This window comes from Papio anubis, chromosome 1, assembly GCF_008728515.1.
Source record: "Papio anubis isolate 15944 chromosome 1, Panubis1.0, whole genome shotgun sequence".
NCBI classification, from domain to species: domain Eukaryota; kingdom Metazoa; phylum Chordata; class Mammalia; order Primates; family Cercopithecidae; genus Papio; species Papio anubis.
The window spans coordinates 158,770,887-158,790,203 of NC_044976.1; the positions used below are offsets into that span (position 1 = coordinate 158,770,887).

At 45.4% G+C, this 19,317-nt stretch overlaps 1 pseudogene; it reads left to right on the forward strand.

The window, feature by feature from the left end:
* The first annotated feature begins 3,563 nt into the window (after nt 1-3,563).
* On the forward strand, nt 3,564-14,134 carry LOC101007725 (annotated as a pseudogene).
* The last annotated feature ends 5,183 nt before the right edge of the window (nt 14,135-19,317 follow it).

Below are 19,317 nucleotides of genomic sequence, written 5' to 3' on the forward strand. Positions count from 1 at the left end.
TCAGCCAAAATGCCAGAGCATTCCTTTGTAAACCCCATTAAAATTACTAAAAATAATGTGTTGTGATTTCTGCTAGCTTCTCTAGTCATATCTATGGGATTATAGGTAACTTGGGTATTTCTGTTAGGAAACACTTTGGATATTTTACTAACATCTTTATTTCAATTTGGCTATGAAATCTTTACTTCCAGAAAAATCTGGTCCCTGAGCTCAACTCATGTGCAGGGCCTGCAGAGGGGTTTCCACTACCTTGAAAACTATAATCCATGAAGGCAAGGAGAAAAGAAAAGGAAAGGAACACTTTAAGAGGAATACTTGGAGCTGGGCTTGGTGGCTCCTGCCTATAATCAGAGCGCTTTGGCAAGTCAAGCCAGGAGGATTGCTTGAAGCCAGGAGTTCAAGATCAGTCTGGGCAACAAAGCGAGACCTCATCTCTCTCCAAAAAAACAAATCCAGGTGTAGTGGTGCACCCCTGTAGTCCCAGCTACTAGGGAGGCTGAGGAAGGAGGATTGCTTGAGCCTTGGAGGTCAAGGCTGCAATGAGCTATGATTGTCTCACTGCATCCCAATCTGGGTGACAGAACAAGACCCTCTCTCAAAAAAAAAATAAAATAAAAAGAGGAATACTTGGGAAGAACTCAAATAAAAAGCCAGACAGAGTGTCCTAATAAGTTATAATCAAAGTGGTTAGAAAGAACTAGAAAATTTGGAAACAGAATAATGGCATGGGAGCAAGAATAGGAGGTTGAGGTTTGGGGACATCAGATGCAGGGGAATGGGGCAAGCATATATGGCAGCCATGAGAGTGTAGGGATCAAATCTCCACTGTGGCCAGCATGATTGGTCCCACCACTCCCCTTTGGACCTACCACAGTGTGGTGCCAAGGCTTCACTTCCCACGGGCTGTGACTAACCACAGCAGAATGGTACAAAGCCAGCCCCTTTTGGCAAGATGAGAGACACCTCTGAGAGGTGATTTTAGCCTGAGGACTCCCCATAAACCTATTCCAAACTTCGTTGGACCACACTGCCGTCCTGGTCTTTCCCTAGCCAATCCTTCTTTCTCTGTCACCTTCCACAGTTGTCATACCTTCCCTACAGGCTGAATTTTCTTCCCGCCTTTTCCTTCTCCCTTCACTAATAAATCTCTCTGGTGGCTAACCCCCATTTTTGTGTCAGCTGCTTGGCAAGTGTGAACTAACAAAAATTTTGGTAAATTTCTGTGATCTAAGAAAAACAGATGGCAAGATGAGGACTTGGGACTGGCTTATTCATGACTTTCAGAGAGTTGTAGTAGTAGAGGTTAAAATAGGCTAATAGAGCATGGTATCACTGTGGAAAAAGATATGCAGATGGCCAGGCGCGGTGGCTCACGCCTGTAATCCCAGAACTTTGGGAGGCCGAGGCAGACGGATCACAAGGTCAGGAGTTCAAGACCAGCCTGGCCAACATAGTGAAACCCTGTCTCTAGTGAAAATACAAAAAAATTAGCCGGGCATGGTGGCGTGTGCCTGTAATCTCAGCTACTTGGGAGGCTCAGGTGGGAGAATCACTTGAATCTGGGAAGCGGAGGTTGCAGTGAGCCGAGATCGCGCCACTGCACTCCAGCCTGGGCGACAGAGTGAGACTCCATCTCAAAAAAGAAATATCTCTATCTATCTATCTATCTATCTATCTATCTATCTATCTATCTATAGAAAAGGCCAGGCATGGTGACTCAAGCCTGTAATCCCAGCACTTTGGGAGGCCAAGGCAGGTTGATCACCTGAGGTCGGGAGTTCGAGACCAGCTTGACCAATATGGTGAAACCCTGTTTTCTACTAAAAAAAAAACACAAAAAAAATTAGCCAGGCCTGGTGGCATGTGCTTGTAGTCCCAGCAACTCGGGAGGCTGAGACAGGAGAATTGTTTGAACCTGGGAGGAGAAGGTTGCAATGAGCTGAGATTATGCCACTGCACTCCAGCCTGGGTGACAGACTGGGACTCTGTCTCAAAAAAAAAAAAAAAAATATGTATACTATATGCAGTCACTAAGGATGCTACTTAGCATCTGCAACCAAAACAAAGCAAGAATGAAAGAGCAGGAGTCTGAGGGCATTCATCCCTATAAGGAGTCACAATCCTTGCTTAGTTCCTGAACTTGAGTCAATTTTCAGATCCATACTGATTGATAGAGGAGATGGTCAGATCCTTAGAAGGAAAGAAACTGGAACACTGAAACACACATGTCCTGTAACAATTCCTCCAATCTTTACCCAAAGGTACCTACAGCCATCTATGTAGGTTTATGCAACTCTGGAATACTCAGACATTTTCACAACTATTGAACACAAGGTCTGAGTTGATGTTGATGCCCAGAGATTCAAAGCTTAATGCTTAAGGGAGCCAGATTATAAATGGAGTCTTTGCCAAAGTCATGCTTACCATGAGACCACTGGGTCCATAGACCCATACAGTGGTCATTTTCCCAGACCCTAAGCAGGAAATGATATATTTGTCTCAAGTATAAGCTAACGCATATTGGGGCACCATATTGGAACCTTGGCCTATGGAATAAGAGCAATCATAGTGGGGAAGACCAAGCCTCTGAAACTGCCCCCATCCTTGGCCAAGATAGTAAATCAAAAAGTATTATGTCCTAGGTTAAGGGATGATGGCAGAGATTAGAGCCATCATTGAAGAACCTAAAAGATACAGAGCTAGTGGTCCTTAGTGTATGTCTGTTTCATTCATTAGTCTGGCCCCTGCAGCAACCACATGGATCCTGAAAAATGACCATAGACAAACTCATCCAATTAAGTAGCCATGATCACAGCTGCTGTGCCAAACATGGTATCATTACTTAAACATATTAATAGGCCCTTCGTTTATGTGACACAGTCATTGATGTGGCAAATGTGTTCTTGTCTATTCTGATTATAAAAGGTCAGAAACATTTCATATTCATAAGAAATGACGATATTCATTCATATTTTTGCCCAAGAACTATGTTAACTCTCTGGGCCTCTGTCACAATAGAGTCCAAAGAGATTTAGGCTGCCTAGGCATCCCACAGAGCATCATATCAATCCATCACATCGATGACATCATGCTTAGATTTAGGCTGCCTAGATATCCCACAGAACATCACATCAATTCATCACATTGATGATATCATGCTTAGATTTAGGCTGCCTAGATATCCCACAGAACACCATATTAATTCATCACATCGATGACATCATGCTTATTAGGCAGGACAAGCAAGCAGTGACTTAGATGCTGGAGGCCTTGGAAATAGGGTGGGAAATAAACCCTGCAAAGATATAGATACTTGCCCCATTTGACTGAAGTTTTGTTTTGTTTTGTTTTTTGTTTTTTGTTTTTGGAGACAGAGTTTTGCTGTTATTGCCCAGGCTGGAGTGCAATGGCACAATCTTGGCTCACCGCAACCTCTACCTCCCATGTTCAAGCGATTCTCCTGCCTTAGCCTTCCCGAGTAGCTGGGATTACAGGCGCCTGCCATCACGCCCAGCTAATTTTGTATTTTTAGTAGAGACAGGGCTTCACCAGGTTGGTCAGGATAGTCTCGAACTCCCAGCCTCAGGTGATCCGCCCACCTCGGCCTCCCAAAGTGCTGGGATTACAGGCAAGAGCCACCACGCTCAGCCAACTGAAGTTTTTAGGGCTCTAAAGGTTAGGGAAATGTCAGGATAATCTCTCCAAAGTAAAGGACAAATTGCTGCATCTTGCCTCCTCTACCATGAAAAAGAAAGCACAGCACATTGTAGGCTTCCCTGGGTTCTGGAGACAATACTTTCCATGCCTGGGAATACTGCTCCAGTTCCTTTACTAGGCAACACTGAAAGCTGCTAGCATAGAGTAGGTCCTGGAGCAAGAAAGGGCTTTACAGCAGATCCAGACTACAAGGAAAGGAGTCTTGCAACTTGGGTCATGTGATCCAGCACACTTGGTGGTGTCAGACAGTGACGGGGAAAGATACAGAGTAGCGTTTGTGACAAGCCCCAGTGGGGAATCACAAGGGATTCTGGAGTAAGGCCATACTATCTGCATCAGAGAATTATAGGCTTTCTGAGAAACATCTCTTGGCATGCAGTTGAGCCCTGGTGGATACCAAATGCTTCAGCATGGGCACCTGGTTAATGTGTCCAAAACTTCCCATTATGAGCTGAATTATGTCATAAGCTCAGAAGTCATAGTGTTGTACAGGCCCAACAGCAGTCCATCAAAAGATGAAAATGGCACATCTGGGATCAAGCCTGAGCGGGGCAGGATATAAGTAAGCTTCAGAAGCAGGTAGTTTAGACTTCCATGTCAACCAGCACAGTGGCACCATACCCTCTCCCAACTCACACCCATGCCATATGGAGGGACCCATATGAGCAGTCGAAAGAAAGGGAAAAGACTCAAGCTTGGTGTAAACATAGGTCTGCTCAATATGTAGGTAGGGTGGGATGCAGTGGCTCATGCCTGTAATCCCAGTACTTTGGGAGGCTGAGGCCAGCAGATCACTCGAGTTCAGGAATTCAGGACAATCCTGGGAAACGTGGTGAAAGCCAGGCGTGGTGGTGCATATCTGTAGTTCCAGTTACTTGAGTGACTGAGAAAGGAGGATCGCTTGAGCCCAGGAGGTCAAGGCTGTAGTGAGCCGTGATCGTGCCACTGCACTCCAGCCTGGGTGACAAAATGAGACTCTGTCTCAAAAAAAAAAAAAAAAAAAAAATTGTGGACGGAAGCTGAAAAGGGATGGTGGCTGCATGATAGCCACATTCAGGGGCAACCTGAAACACAGCAGAGAAAGAAAATCTTCACAATGAGCAGAGCGCTGAGCAGTGTGCCTGGTCATTCACAGTTCCTGGACAGTGGCCAAAGGTCTGGCTGTCTGATCAGGGACCTGGAAGGAAAATTACTAGAAGAAGAGATAAGAAGGATGAGATAGAGGAATGTGGAAGGACAAATGGGCTTGTGTAAAAAGTGTGAAGAATTTTGTATCTTCAAAAGTACCCACCAGAAAGTATCCCCTTGAAAGAGGCTCTGAACAACTATGTAGACAAATGACTCAGCCAACCGACATTAGCCAACCTGAAAGTGGCACGAGGACACATTAATGGGTGGCTACTGTGGCAGATATGGAGGCTACATGTGGACTCAACAGCATAGACTCCCACTTACCAAAACTGACCTAGCTATTGAGCTATTGCCGCCTTGGATATCCACTCTGTCAGCACTGGAGACCAATGTAAGTCCCCAACATGGCCCCGTTCTTTGAGATGACCAAACAGACACTCAGCAGCAAGTTTACTACGCTGGGTCTTTCTATCCTGGAATGGCCAGTGGTTCCTCATAGACCATCGTTTTTGAATATGGTTTGTCTTTTCCTGCCCACAGTGTCCCAGCCAGCACCACTATCTAGGAGCTTATAAAATGCATGACATCAGGCATGGAGTCCCATACAACATAGTGTCCAACCAGGGAACCCACTTCACAGCAAGGGAGGTACAGAAGTGGGCCACTGACAATGAGATCCACCAGCCATATTATATTACCCTCCACCTAGAAGCAGCTGGCCTTATGGAGCACTGGAATAGTTTTCTAAAGGTACAGCTGAACTGCCATCTCAGAGATGACACTCTGAAACGATGGCAAGTCATTCTTCAGGATGAGGCATATATATTAAATCAGAGCCTCTATATGGCTTCCAAAAGGAAGAATACATGGGTCTGGAAACCTAAGGGTGGATGCAGGCATGGACCCCATGTACCATCACTTCAATGGCCCAGTGGGGGATTTTATATTTCCCATCCCTGCAACTTTGGACTCTTCAGCACTGGAAGAGGTGATTTCCCAAAATTAGAAAAAGGCATTCCTGTCTAAAGTGTGTGGCTTCCGGTTTGAAAAGCCCAAACTGGGGCTTTTATTGGTGGATTTTAGCTTCCTGCCATTCCCCTTGTATAGAACATGATCTGTACCACAGCTCAGATGAAGAGGCCCCGGGCTTGAGATTTTCAGCTCAGAGATGGGGTACATTTCTGATACAAAGCTGGATCATTCCAAAAAAAAAAAAAAGCCATCTTAAAGAAACAAACAAAAACAGGCCCTAGTTATTTAAAAAGAGTATGAGTAGGTAGTCAAGTCCCCGTCAGCTGGCTTGGGTACTAGTTAAGGATCCCAACTAGGCATTACATGCCAGTTGGGGAGCAGGGAAGGATCCAGAGAAACTCCAGTAACTCTTGGCCTCCCAGGTTAGGAGGCTGTCCCAATAGGACAGACTAATCCTGACCATATCACCAATGAGTCTGGAGCCTCTGGTCCCAGTGGCAGCATGGTCAGAGTGACTCCACATCTTCCTGGAATGTAGACTAAGGTCTGTAGATATCTACCCAACTGTCTGACCCAATTTTTTTGAGAAGAGAGCTGGGGCTGACTATAGAGAGCCTGATACTCATTCAAAATACCTGGGATGAGGCCAAAATCAATGTAAGGATTAATGAGCTCCTTCCAGCTTCTCCCAGCCCTTTCTGATATTTTCTAACATCCCATGTAGAAGACAGGTTGAGTAGGAAACCTAATGTAGAAAAGAGGTTGAGTAGGAAACTCAAGTGCACCCAGACCTGTTTTCAGTAACTGCTTCTGTTTTGTTTTTCTTCTACTATATTGTCCCCACCCATCTTACCTGAATGTGTCCATCATGCTGTCTTTTACTGGTCTTCCGTACATTCTAAAAGCTGTTTATGGGGTGAAGACCAGAGAATACACTTGGTGCTAGAGGTCAACGTTAAGTTGGGTATCCTAAGGTCCCTGAGCTAAGTCTTCCCAGGAGTTAGAGTCTGAAAATGCAAATACCAAAAGGAGCCATGGCCAAAGGCAGAAGCAGGGCAGCATCTAGCAAGAGCAGACCCTTGATAAATGCTCCTTCCCTTCACTTCTCTTGGCCTCATTTCCTCATCTTTAATATAGAGACAATAATAAATACATTCAATGGCATTTGTGAGGACTCAGCACGAACACATTAGCAGGTAACTTCCCATCACCATCACCATCACCATCACCATCACCACTGTGTCTGGCAAAAAAGTTGCTCAGTAAATTTTGGCTCTCTCAACTCTTTCTTTTTTTCTTGTCTTCTTTTTTTTTTTGTCAGAGTCTTGCTCTGTCACCCAGACTAAGTGTAGTGTAGTGGCAGTGGTGTGATCACGGCTCATTGCAGCCTCAACCTCTTAGGCTTAAGCAATCCCCTACTTCTGCCTCCCAAGTAGCTGGAACTACAGTTGCATGCCACCATGGCCAGCTAATTTTTTAAAATTTTTTGGTAGACACGGGGTCTCACTGTGTTGCCCAGGCTGGTTTCAAACTTCTGACTTCAAGCAATCCTCCCATCTTGGCCTCCCAAAATGCTGGGATTATAGGCATCTGGCCCGTTTTCCTTTACACTGTATCAGAAGTGGTGATTGAAACGTTTAATAATCTAGATGCAACAAGCACTTTCCAATCAAAACAGGCACTGGCTCCAATGCCAGGGCAGGGTCCTAGAAGCCCCCTGCAGAGCCAGGTCTTAACTCTTTTATTGCTAAGGTCCTGGAAGGTCTGGGGAGCCTGAGGGAAAGGGCAAAGGTGGCTAGGACATGGGGCACGCCTAAAGACACAGATGTTTACTAACTGGTTCCCACGTCAACACCAACCCTGCATTATTCACAAGAGTCTTCACAATTTGGATCAAACTTCTCAGACTCTGCCAGGTGCAGTGGCTCACAACTGTAATCCCAGCAGTTGGGGAGCCCAAGACAGGAGAATTGTTTGAGATTGAGAAGTTTGAGACCAGCCTGGACAACATGGCAAAACCCTGTCTTTACAAAAAATACAAAAATGAGCCGGGCATGGTGGTGCATGCCTATAATCCCAGGTAGTCAGGAGGTGAGGCAGGAGGATCACTTAAGCCCAGGAGAGCAAGGCTGCAGTGAGCCATGATCATATCACTGCACTCCAGCCTGGGCAACAGAATGAGACTTTGCCTCAAAAAACAAAAATAAAAGGGAGAATGTTATGTATAGTTTTTCCAAAAAGTTCCTTGGCACTAATAAAGCTTAGAGAACTACTAGTTGGTAAGTAATGGCCGTAGGTAAAACAAGTCCGAGTCTAAGCAGGTTGTTTCAGTAGCTACTAGAGGAAAATGGTTTCAGGTTACAAAGGCAGTTTCAGCAGCCAGACTTGTGCAGAATTACATTGTTGGAACAATATTATGTTCCTGAGTGCTTTTCCCACCTGACTCTGTTTTTGTTGGGCATTTCCTGGTTTATTATAAAGGATATTACAAAAAATACAGATGAAGAAATGAACAGGGCAAGGTGTAGAGAATGGGGTGTGGAGCTTCTGTGCCCTCCCTGGGCTCACCACCGTCCAGGAACCTCCAGTAAACATTGGTGTTTCCCTGAGTTCTGTGAGCGCGCCAGCAAATTAATAAAACCCAAAGAAGTGGTTGTGGGAACCCCAACTTAAAGCTAGTCAGTCAGAAGTTCCAGAGGCCTGGACTTTCTACTGGTGTCTTATGAGCAGGGTTGTTGTAGGACTGAGCCCTCAATCTCTGGGATCTGATGCTGTGTCCAGGTAGGTAGTGTCAGAACTGAGCTCAGCTGGAGTTGCTGGGTGTGTGGGAAAACAAAACAAAACAAAAACCACGTGTGGTTTTCGATAAGCCCTCAAGCCACATTTTCTGTTAGACAAAAAGACGTCAGTGGATATAGTGCTCCCAACACGGTGAGGTCTTCTGTGTTGATTGTTGTTGTGTGAAAGAATAGAAAAAAAGAGTTTATGTTTTCCCACTCAATATGCAAAGTGGTACAGTCACTTTGGTAAACAGTTTGGCAGTTTCTTTCTCTTTTTTTCTTCCTCTTGTTCTTCTATTTTTTAAATTTTATTTATTTATTTATTTATTTATTTTTGAGACAGAGTCTCCGGAGTCTACCCAGGCTGGAGTACAGTGGCATGATCACAGCTCACTGCAACCTCCTGGGTCCAGACGATCCTCACACCTCAGCCTCCTGAGTATCTGGAACTACAGATGTGCGCCACCATACCCAGATAATTTTTGTAATTTTTGTAGAGATGGTGTCTTGCTATGTTGCCCAGGCTGGTCTTGAACTCCTGGGCTGAAGGGATCCACCCACCTCGGCCTCCCAAAGCGCTGGGATTACAGGCGTGAGCCACCCCACCCAGTCAAGCCTATAGTTTTAAAATATATGGCCTCGTAAGAACAACACGAACATAAGTAAAACTATAACTGTAGGCAGGAAGAACTGGAAAAACATTCCTAGCAATGGAAAAGAACGAATAAAGAGAAGAAAAGGGTGGCTCATGCCTGTGATCACAGCACTTTGGGAGGCTGAGGTGGGTGAATCATTTGAGGTCAGGAGTTCTAGACCAGCTTGCCAACATGGTGAGACCCAGTCTCTACTAAAAATACAAAAATTAGCTGGGCATGGTGGCGCATGCCTGTAATCCCGGCTACACGGGAGGCTGAGGTAGGAGAATCGCTTGAACCCAGGAGGCAGAGGTTGCAGTGAGCCGAGATTGCACCACTGCACTCCAACCTGGGCGACAGAGCGAGACACTGTCTCAAAAACAATAAATAAAAAATAAAAATAAAGAGAAGAAAAGGAAACTCTAGCGGCCCACTGGGCAGTTGTGGGCCCAAGGGAGAACTGGAGATTTGAAGAGCAATTTCTGGTGACGAGGAAACCGCCCCCGCCCCCCCGACGACAGGCAGCACAGTGAGGCAGTATCCTGGAGACAGAGGTGTGTCATGGCAGCAATGACTCGTCCAGGGGGCCCTCTCATACGGAAAGAGGTCATTCAAAAGTCACCTTTGTCGACTGTCTTTGAGTCCGCCGGTTTGAATCTGAAAGTAACTGACAGTTACTTTCCAAATGTCAGGGTTTGAGGTAAAAGACTGGAAAGCTGGTTTTGAAAGTATATCCCACCCTCAACCCGGCTTCACCCAGAAACAGGTGCTTGACATGAGTTCAGAGGGGTGAGCAGCCCCTATTCAGGGAGAACAAGAACCTCCATTCAAGGAGAACAGTGGGTTCTCCTAGGAGGGGTGGCCAGTTTCAGCTACCTCTGAGGAGTCCCTCTGGGACCCCATCCTTCATTAAAAGTTTTTCTCCTTGAATTTGGAGAAATCCACATTTTCTGTTAGACAAAAAGACGTCAGTGGATATAGTGCTCCCAATATGGTGGAGACTTGCACATGACTGGAAGTGTTTAGCCACTTGGAGGTTTCATCCTTTTTACCAGTCCCAGCATGGGGAAGATGTACTAATACGCGTTTTCTTCTATCCCTCTGATTTGAGTCAAAACCTCGTATCTGCCTAACATAATCCTGGAAAGGATCAGATGCAAAAGTAATGGGGAACTAATAGACAAGACCCAATGTATTGGTCAATAAATCCAAGAAGAGTCTTTGGCTTGAATTTGAAGTCAAATATAATTTGGAAATTATATATTTCCAAATATATAAGGAAATATATAAGAAAAATATAATTAACTTCTTGATTTCCTCTTCTTGGTAACACATCCCCTCTGGTTGGGTCTCTAAACCAGAGTGGATAAATGAAGGCAGCTCCTCCAATTTCACCTGGAAATTCAGGCAAGGGAGAAAGAAGGTGGAAGCTGAACAGAATCAAACTCTATGATCGTTGTCTTTCCTTAGATGGCACAAGTGGTGGGAAGAGTGGAACCAGGAGGGAAAAAGTTTAAGGAAATATTTAAGCAGTAGTGTGCAGGAAGAGGGATGAGGGGAAGGAGGTAGGAGGCTGCCAGGCAGAAGGAAATACCCAGATGCTCTCTGAGCAAGAGGAACTCAGGATACATATAACCAACTCACATTTCTTTGCAGAGCTGCTCCCAGTCCCAGCACCATGCACTGCTGCCTATGGAGATATATCATTGTTGCTGTATCCTTAGTCATCCTGGGCTTCATTCTCCAAGAGAATAAAGAGGAGCATGTTGAATACAGTGTATTATGGTGAGTACCAGAGATCAAGGCTGCAGCAGTTTGTCAACCCTTCAGTAGGAGGGAGTTTTTCAAATTTGTGAAATACTCTAGTCTCATCATAGGAGTACTAAGGAGAGAACACGTGAAGAATCATGAGAATGTCAGGAAAAAAAAAAAAAATATGAACCAGTCTTGAAATATGGGTGGGATTTGACTAGGGGAAGGGAAGAAGAAAGGGGACTCCAGGTGTGGAGAGGGCAGTGCACGCCCACCTCTAGAGGACCAGGCTGACTGGCAGGACCAGCAGGCGATGAGGACCTGGGTGCTGACCACTTCCCAGCCAGGACCTAGCATGGAGATGTTATTTTTCCTATTTCTCACCTGAAGGATTGGAAATAACTTCCCTAAGTGGACAACATCTGCAAGTGAGAAGACCAAACCCCACACAGTTCCTGGCCAGGCTTAGAAATCCACATTTTTCATAAAACACCTCAGACCAGCTGGAGCTAAGCACAGGGCAGGTGTGGGGAGTGGTTCAGAAATGTGTGCATGGTCAGATCTGAGCAAAAGAAAGGACTCTAGAATTGGGGCACTGGGGCCTATGTTCCTTGAGGACAGGGCCAGGCACTGGGCACCAGCACATGTCACAGAACCTAGCCCAGGCCTAAGCCGAGGTAGACGACACTGGCCAGCCTGACAACGGTGGGGTCAGGCAAGTGCTTTCTCCACACAAGCCTTGGCCCTTCCCGCAGGCACTCCACACAAACCTGGGAGCCCCACTTCCCAACTCAGGACCCATGGCCGGTGCTGGAAAGCCCTGCATGTTCTCATGATAAGGTGAGGAGAGCGGTTCCCTGAGCCCCACACCCGGCTTCCCTGGGCACAGGAAGCTGGGGCTTGCCCAACCTGTCCTAAAAGGGAGATCTGCTCCTCAATTGTCTCCAGAGAATCTGGGGGTGAACCTCAGGACTGACATATCTTATCCTCAGAAGGAAAAGGAGGACATAGCTTGGCAAATAGCTGTCAAACAAATCAGCTCTGAAAGCAAGAACCATCTGTGAACCTTCAAGGAGATGCAGAGAGACTCCCCTCTTCTCCAGCATGCCAGCTACCAATTCCTGGCTGGAGCCCCTCCCCAGGAAAAGAGTGAGTACCTGGGAGGGAGTGGTCTGACTGGGAGAGGACCAGACAGAGTATTTTAGCCAGAAAAGGGAAGGAGGGTTGAAAAGGGACGTGACTGGCATGTAGCAAGGAAAGGCTGTGCTCTGAGGCTGTGGAATTTGGTCCATGTTATAATCCTGAGTGTGTTTTCCTCCCATCTGGTTACCCCTTGAATGACCAACAGGACAGAAGGGCCATAGCGACCCTGGGAAGGAGCTGTTCCATAGTGAAGCTCAGTCATGGTCGGCCCCCGGGGTGGGGGGAAGACAGGAAGGGGAAAGAGCCAGGGGGAGCCATGGGAAAAGGCATTGGGTAGAGGGCAGGCAAAGAGGGCCGTGTGGACTTCAGACCTCACTGCACTAGACTGTTGGACCCTTGGGTTTACATAGATTTCCAGAGATCCTCTAATCCAGGTCTGGTTGAACTGTGGTAGCTGAAATAACGCTGAAGGTCAAGGCCAGGCTAAGACACTTTGCCAATCCAGCAATTTGCCTTTGGTGACCGGCAGCCTTGCCCATGAGAGAGAGCTTTGCCCTTCACAAAGCTTCTCCAAGAGCCTTCCAAAATACTGACCACAATACTCTGACCAAATAAAATCACATCACAATTTCTGGTCAGATATTAACCTCCCATCTGGACTACATGCCCCAGGAAAAGGAATGTGAATTGTCACTGAGATCGGCATAAGGGGAAGACCTGGGAGGAGAGTCCTAGGAATTCTTCACCAGCCTGAAGTGCTCATGTGCCTCGTGTCTCCCCCAGGACTGCGGACCATGGGGATTGCCTCAATGCAGCATCCTCGTGGGAGCTACCTCTTGGACACCCTGCAGTCCGTGTTCCAAGCTTCCTCAGAACGTGAGCTGGAGTATATCGTGGTGCTGGTCCACCTGTCAGGTCCTGACCCTGAATGGCTCGTCCAAACAGCTGCCAATATTTCAGCTCTCTTCCCAGCACAGATTGGGGCCGGGAAGCTGCTGGTCATCCATGGTGGCTCCCCTCTCCCAGGAGATCTGAGTGACGTTAATCACTCGTCACCCTGTGAAGCCCTCTATTCCAGGCAGAAAGTAGACCATGCCCTCCTCATGAACTTTGCTAGCAACCTCTCTGATTACTTTATTTTGTTGGAAGATCATATTCATTGCACCCCCAAATTCGCTGCTGCCATCTCTCTGGCATTATCAGCCTGGAAAGAACTACCTTGGGTGATCCTGGAGTTCTCCCATCTGAGCATCTCTGGGAAAGTTTTCCGTACCAGTGACCTCTCCCGCCTGACCACTTTCTTGTTCCTCTTCCATAAGGACACTCGTACTCACTTGCTTCTCTCTGAATTTTGTCTTCTCTTGGCCCAGAATGTTCCTATTCATTTCAGTCCCTCTGTCTTCAACTACACAGGCGATTATTCTATGTTTCATGAATATGCTTTCCTGTGGAGAAGGACAAGGTCTTTGGTGAACCAGATAACCCTGTTGCTACTGTCCTCACTGACATGGTGTCAAGGTTGGCTGTGATTCCACAGTACACTTATACACTGAACAAGAAGGGCTACTCTATCTTAGATCCTTTGAAAGGAAACTACTTGACCGTGGTTCTGGACAAGCCATAAAAAGTCACCCGGATAGTGGTGCTGACAGGCTCTGACAAAGACGGGAGGTACCGACTGCAGCAGGGGCAAGTGGAACTGGGCTATGACCCCGGGAGGATCCCAAATCCTGTGCTCGCTATGCCCTGCTAGGGCCACTGGCGGGAGGAAATTTGGACCGGATAGTATTTTTTGAAGAAGAGTCTGTGGAAGCGTTGAGTTGTATCCGGCTGCTGGTGTTGGCATCTCAAGAGTCTTGGCTCCTGATCAAGCAGATCAAAGTCTGGACTGAGCCTGATGAAGAGGAGAGATAGAAGGCACAATGGGGATTCTGGAAGATTTGGGTTTGAGAATGGAATCTATGTGGTTGGGAAGAAATAAATCCAAGCGCTGATCCAAGTCTACTCATTCTTAGTAGGGTGGTCATATAATTTATTATTCAAACTAGGACACTTTTTTTTTTTTTTTGAGACAGAGTTTTACTCTTGTTGCCCAGGCTGGAGTGCAATGACACAATCTCGGCTCACTGCAACCTCTACCTCCCAGGTTCAAGCGATTCTCCTGCCTCAGCCTCTTGAGTAGCTGGGATTACAGGCATGCGCCACCACATCTGGCTAATTTTTTTGTGTATTTTTAGTAGAGACAGAGTTTCTCTATGTTGGTCAGGGTGGTCTCGAACTCCCGACCTCAGATCATCCGCCCGCCTCGGCCTCCCAAAGGACTGGGATTACAGGTGTGAGCCACTGCGCCCAGCCCATACTAGGACACTTTTGATAGAGAAAGGAAGCACTCTTAAAAACTGCACTAGAACAACAGATGTAAACCAGGACTGTCCCGGGCAAGATGAGATGTAATGTCCCCCTAATGATGAGTTTTAAGAGAGATGACACAGTCTAATGAGGGGTGAAGCCAAGACAATATCCTTCTGGCTTCCAAACGCCAGGGATAGGGAAGGTGTCACCATGCACTGCCTTGTTCTTGTCTACATACAGGTATAATGCTCTCGGATCTCTCTTTGAGGAAATTATTGCTCTATCTATCTAGAGTTGGCAATAGTCTTAATAGTATATTCATGAGGGTGGAACTGACTTTATTCCACATCTGTAGACCCAAACCTCCAATGTACCAAGGTTGAGACCTTTCCAGAGCAAAGTTTGCTAAGCCGGGTTTCAGGAATGGATGCTTCAAGTATCCATTAATTTCCTATAACTATGTGCAAAATTTGTTGTAGGCTCATAAGTGCATTTTTTCTAAGGAGAAGATACTTTACTTTCTTTCAAGCATCGATATGTTCCATATCTTCTCCTAAAAAGTTAAGAATAGGGCCGGGTGCAGTGGCTCACGCCTGTAATCCCAGCACTGGAGGCCGAGGCGGGCGGATCACAGGTCAGGAGATTGAGATCATCCTGGCTAACACGGTGAAACACTGTCTCTATTAAAAATACAAAAACATTAGCCAGGCGCGGTGGCGGGCGCCTGTAGTCCCAGCTACTCCGGAGGCTGAAGCAGGAGAATGGCGTGAACTCGGGAGGCGGAGCTTGCAGTGAGCCGAGATAGCGCCACTGCACTCCAGCCTGCTGGGTGACAGAGCGTGACTCCGTCTCAAAAAAAAAAAAAAAAAAAAAAAAGAGTTAAGAATAGCTAAACCAGCAGCTGTAACAATATGTCACTTACAGTAGAATCTTTCTATTTCCATTGGAAAATAAGAAGTTAGGCTCACACATTATTTCATGTATCTAATCAGCAAATATCTGGATGCATACTTAGTGTTGGATTTTTTAAAGATGGTATGAATAATAAGATGAACCAAATATTGATGACACCAGTAAGGGACTTAACAGCAAAAATCAGTAATCACGCCTGGAATCCCAGCACTTTGAGAGGTGAAGAGGGCGGATCACCTGAGGTCAGGAGTTCAAGACCAACCTGGCCAACATAGTGAAATACCATCTCTACTAAAAATACAAAAATTAGCCGGGCGCAGTGGCATGGGCCTGTAATCCCAACTGCCAGGGAAGCTGAGGCAAGAGAATCACTGGAACCCCAGAGGCAGAGGCTGCAGTGAGCCAAGATCCTGCTACTGCACTTCAGCCTGGGCCACAGAGCAAGACTGTATAAAAAAAAAAAAAAAAAAAAGAAGAAGAAGAAGAAGAAAAGAAAACAAAAGAAAGAAATTAGTAAACGTTGGCTGGGCATGGTGGCTTATGCTTGTAATCCCAGCACTTCGGGAGGCCAAGGTGCCACTTAAGGTTAGGAGTTCGAGACCAGCCTGGCCAACATGGTGAAAACCCATCTCTACTAAAAACACAAAAATCAGCCAGGCGCCATGGCACACATCTGTAGTCCCAGCTACTCGGGAGGCTGAGGCAGGAGAATCGCTGGAATCCGGGAGATGGAGGTTACAGTGAGCCAAGATAGTGTCACTGCACTCCAACCCAGGCAACAGAGTGAGACTCCCTCTCAAAAAAAAGAGAAAGAAATTAGTAAATGTACAAGTAGCTAAAATTGTTTCAATTTCCATTGAAACAGTAATTGCTCATTTGTGTATAGATTTCTAAATATATAACCATATACAGAAGTGTTCATTTTAAAATATATTTTATGTGTGTATACATATTTATATATTGAGAAAGAGGGATGTTAATCAGGGTTAAAGTGTTCTAACCTTCTAGTTCAATGAAAGAGTAATCATATTAACTTTAAACATTAAGTAAAAATATTTGTGTTAAATTTTTAGGATAATTCCAAATGCTAGAAATAGTGTTTAATGCCCAAACTAGAGAGAAAAAGAAATGTAATGGGGAAGAAAAGAAAAACTCAACCAATCCCCCACTAAAGGCAATAAAGAGGGAATAAAAATAAAAATAAAAGGTATGCGATGTGATATACATCACATTTGAGATTTTAAAAATCCATAAATATAAACATAACTTATTAAAAACAGAAATTAACTACATGCATTAGCCAAAAACAGATTGTCTCACTCAATTAGAAAGCAAATATAGCTTTTCCTATCAAAAAGAGGCTCGCTTGAATCTAACAACTTAAAAAAAGTTGGAGGTGACAGCATGGAAAATTATACAGGTATATCTTGCTTTACTGCATTTCACTTTAAAATGTTCTTTGCAGATATCGTGTGCTTTACAAATTGAAGGTTTGTGGCAACCCTGCATTGAGCAAGACTCTCAGCACCATTTCCTCAACAACATATGCTCACTTCATGTCTCTGTGTCACATTTTGATAATTCTCAAAATATTTCAAACTTTTTCATCATTATTATTATATCTGTCATGGTGATCTGTGGTCAGTGATCTTTGATGTTACTCATGTTATTTTGGGGTGCCATGAACTAACCCTTATAAGACAGCAAAGTTGATCAATAAATGTATGTGTTCTGACTGCTCCAACAACCAGCCAGACACTCCCCATCCCTCTCCTTCTCCTTGGGCCTCTCTACTCCCTGAGACACAATATCGAAATTACACCAACTGGCCAGGTACGGTGACTCACACCTGAAATCCTAGCACTTTGGGAGGCTGAGACCTGAGGTCAGGGGTTCGAGATCAGCCTGGCCAACATAGTGAAACCGCATCTCTACTAAAAATATAAAAATTAGCCAGTGGTGGTGCATGCCTGTAATCCCAGCTACTCAGAAGCCTAAGGCAGGAGAAGCACTTGAACCTGGGAGGCAGAGGTTGCAGTGAGCCAAGATCGCACCACTGCAGTCCAGCCTGGGCAACAGAGTAAGACTCCATCTCAGAAAAAAAAAAAAAAAAGGCCGGGTGCAGTGGCTCATGCCTGTAATCCCAGCACTTTGGGAGGCCAAGATGGGCAGATCACCTGAGGTCGGGAGTTCAAGACCAGCCTGACCAACGTGGAGAAACCCCGTCTCTACTAAAAATACAAAATTAGCCAGGTGTGGTGGTGGGCACCTGTAATCCCAGCTACTTGGGAGGCTGAGGCAGGAGAATCACTTGAACCCAGGAGGCAGAGGTTGTGGTGAGCCAAGATCGTACCATTGCACTCCAGCCTGGGCAATAAGAGTGAAACTCAGATTCAAATTAAAAAGAAAAAAGGAAAGAAAGAAGGAAGGAAGGAAGGAAGGAAGGACGGAAGAGAGAGAGAGAGAAAGAAAGAGAAAGAAAGAAAGAGAAAGAAAGAAAGAAAGAAAGAAAGAAAGAAAGAAAGAAAGAAAAAGAAATTACACCAGTTAATAAACCTACACCAGCCTCTAGGTGTTAAAGTAAAAAGAATCACATGTCTCTCTCTTTAAATCAAAAGGCAGAAATGATGAAACTTAGAGAGGAAGGCATGTTGAAAACCAAGACAGGCTGAAAGCTAGGCCTCTTGTGTCAAACAGTTAGCTGAGCTGTGAATACAGTTAAAAAGTTCCTGAAGGAAATTTAAAGTGCTCCTCCAGTGAACATATGAATGATAAGAAAGTGAAACAGTCTTATTGCTGATAGGGAGAAAGTTTGAGTAGTCTGGATAGATCAAACCAGCCAAAACATTCCCTTAAGCCAAAGCCTAATCCAGAGCAAGGCCCTAACTCTCTTCAATTCTATGGAGGCTAAGAGATGTGAAGAAGCTGCAGAATAAAAGTTTGAAGCTAGCAGAGATTGGTTCATAAGTTTAAGGAAAGAAGCCCTCTCCATAATGTAAAAGTGCAAGGTGAAGCAGCAAGAGCTGAAGTGTAGCAAGATATCCAGAAGATCTAGCTAAGATCACTGATGAAGGTGGCTACACTAAACGACAGATTTCAACGTGAATGAAACAGCCTTCTGATGGAAGAAGATGCCATCTAGGACTTTCATAGCTAGAGAGGAGAAGTCAATGCCTGACTTCAAAGCATCAAAAGACAGGCTCACTCTCTTCTTTGGGACTAATGCAGCTGGTGGCCTTTAAGTTGAAGCCAATGCTCATTTACCATTCCAAAAATCCTAGGGCCCTAAAGAAATATGCTAAATCTTCTCCACCTGTGCTCTAGAAATGGAATAACAAAGCCTGAATGACAGCACATCTGTTGATAGCATGGTTTGCTGAATATTCTAAGTCCACTGTTGAGAACTGTTGCTCAAAAAAAAAAAAAAAAAAAAAGATTCCTTTTAAAACATTATTGCTCATTGGCAAAGCACCTGATCACCCAAGAACTCTGATGGAGATATATGAGAAGATTCATATTGTTTTTATGCCTGCCAACACAACATCCATTCTGTCATCTATGGGTGGATCAAGGAGTAATTTTGGGCCGGGCGCGGTGGCTCAAGCCTGTAATCCCAGCACTTTGGGAGGCTGAGATGGGCGGATCACAAGGTCAGGAGATCGAGACCATCCTGGCTAACACGGCGAAACCCCGTCTCTACTAAAAACACAAAAAATTAGCCGGGCGAGGTGGCGGCGCCTGTGGTCCCAGCTACTCGGGAGGCTGAGGCAGGAGAATAGCGGGAACCCGGGAGGCGGAGCTTGCAGTGAGCTGAGATCTGGCCACTGCACTCCAGCCTGGGCGACAGAGCGAGACTCCGTCTCAAAAAAAAAAAAAAAAAAAAAGGAGTAATTTTGACTTTCAAGTCTTATTATTTAAGAAAT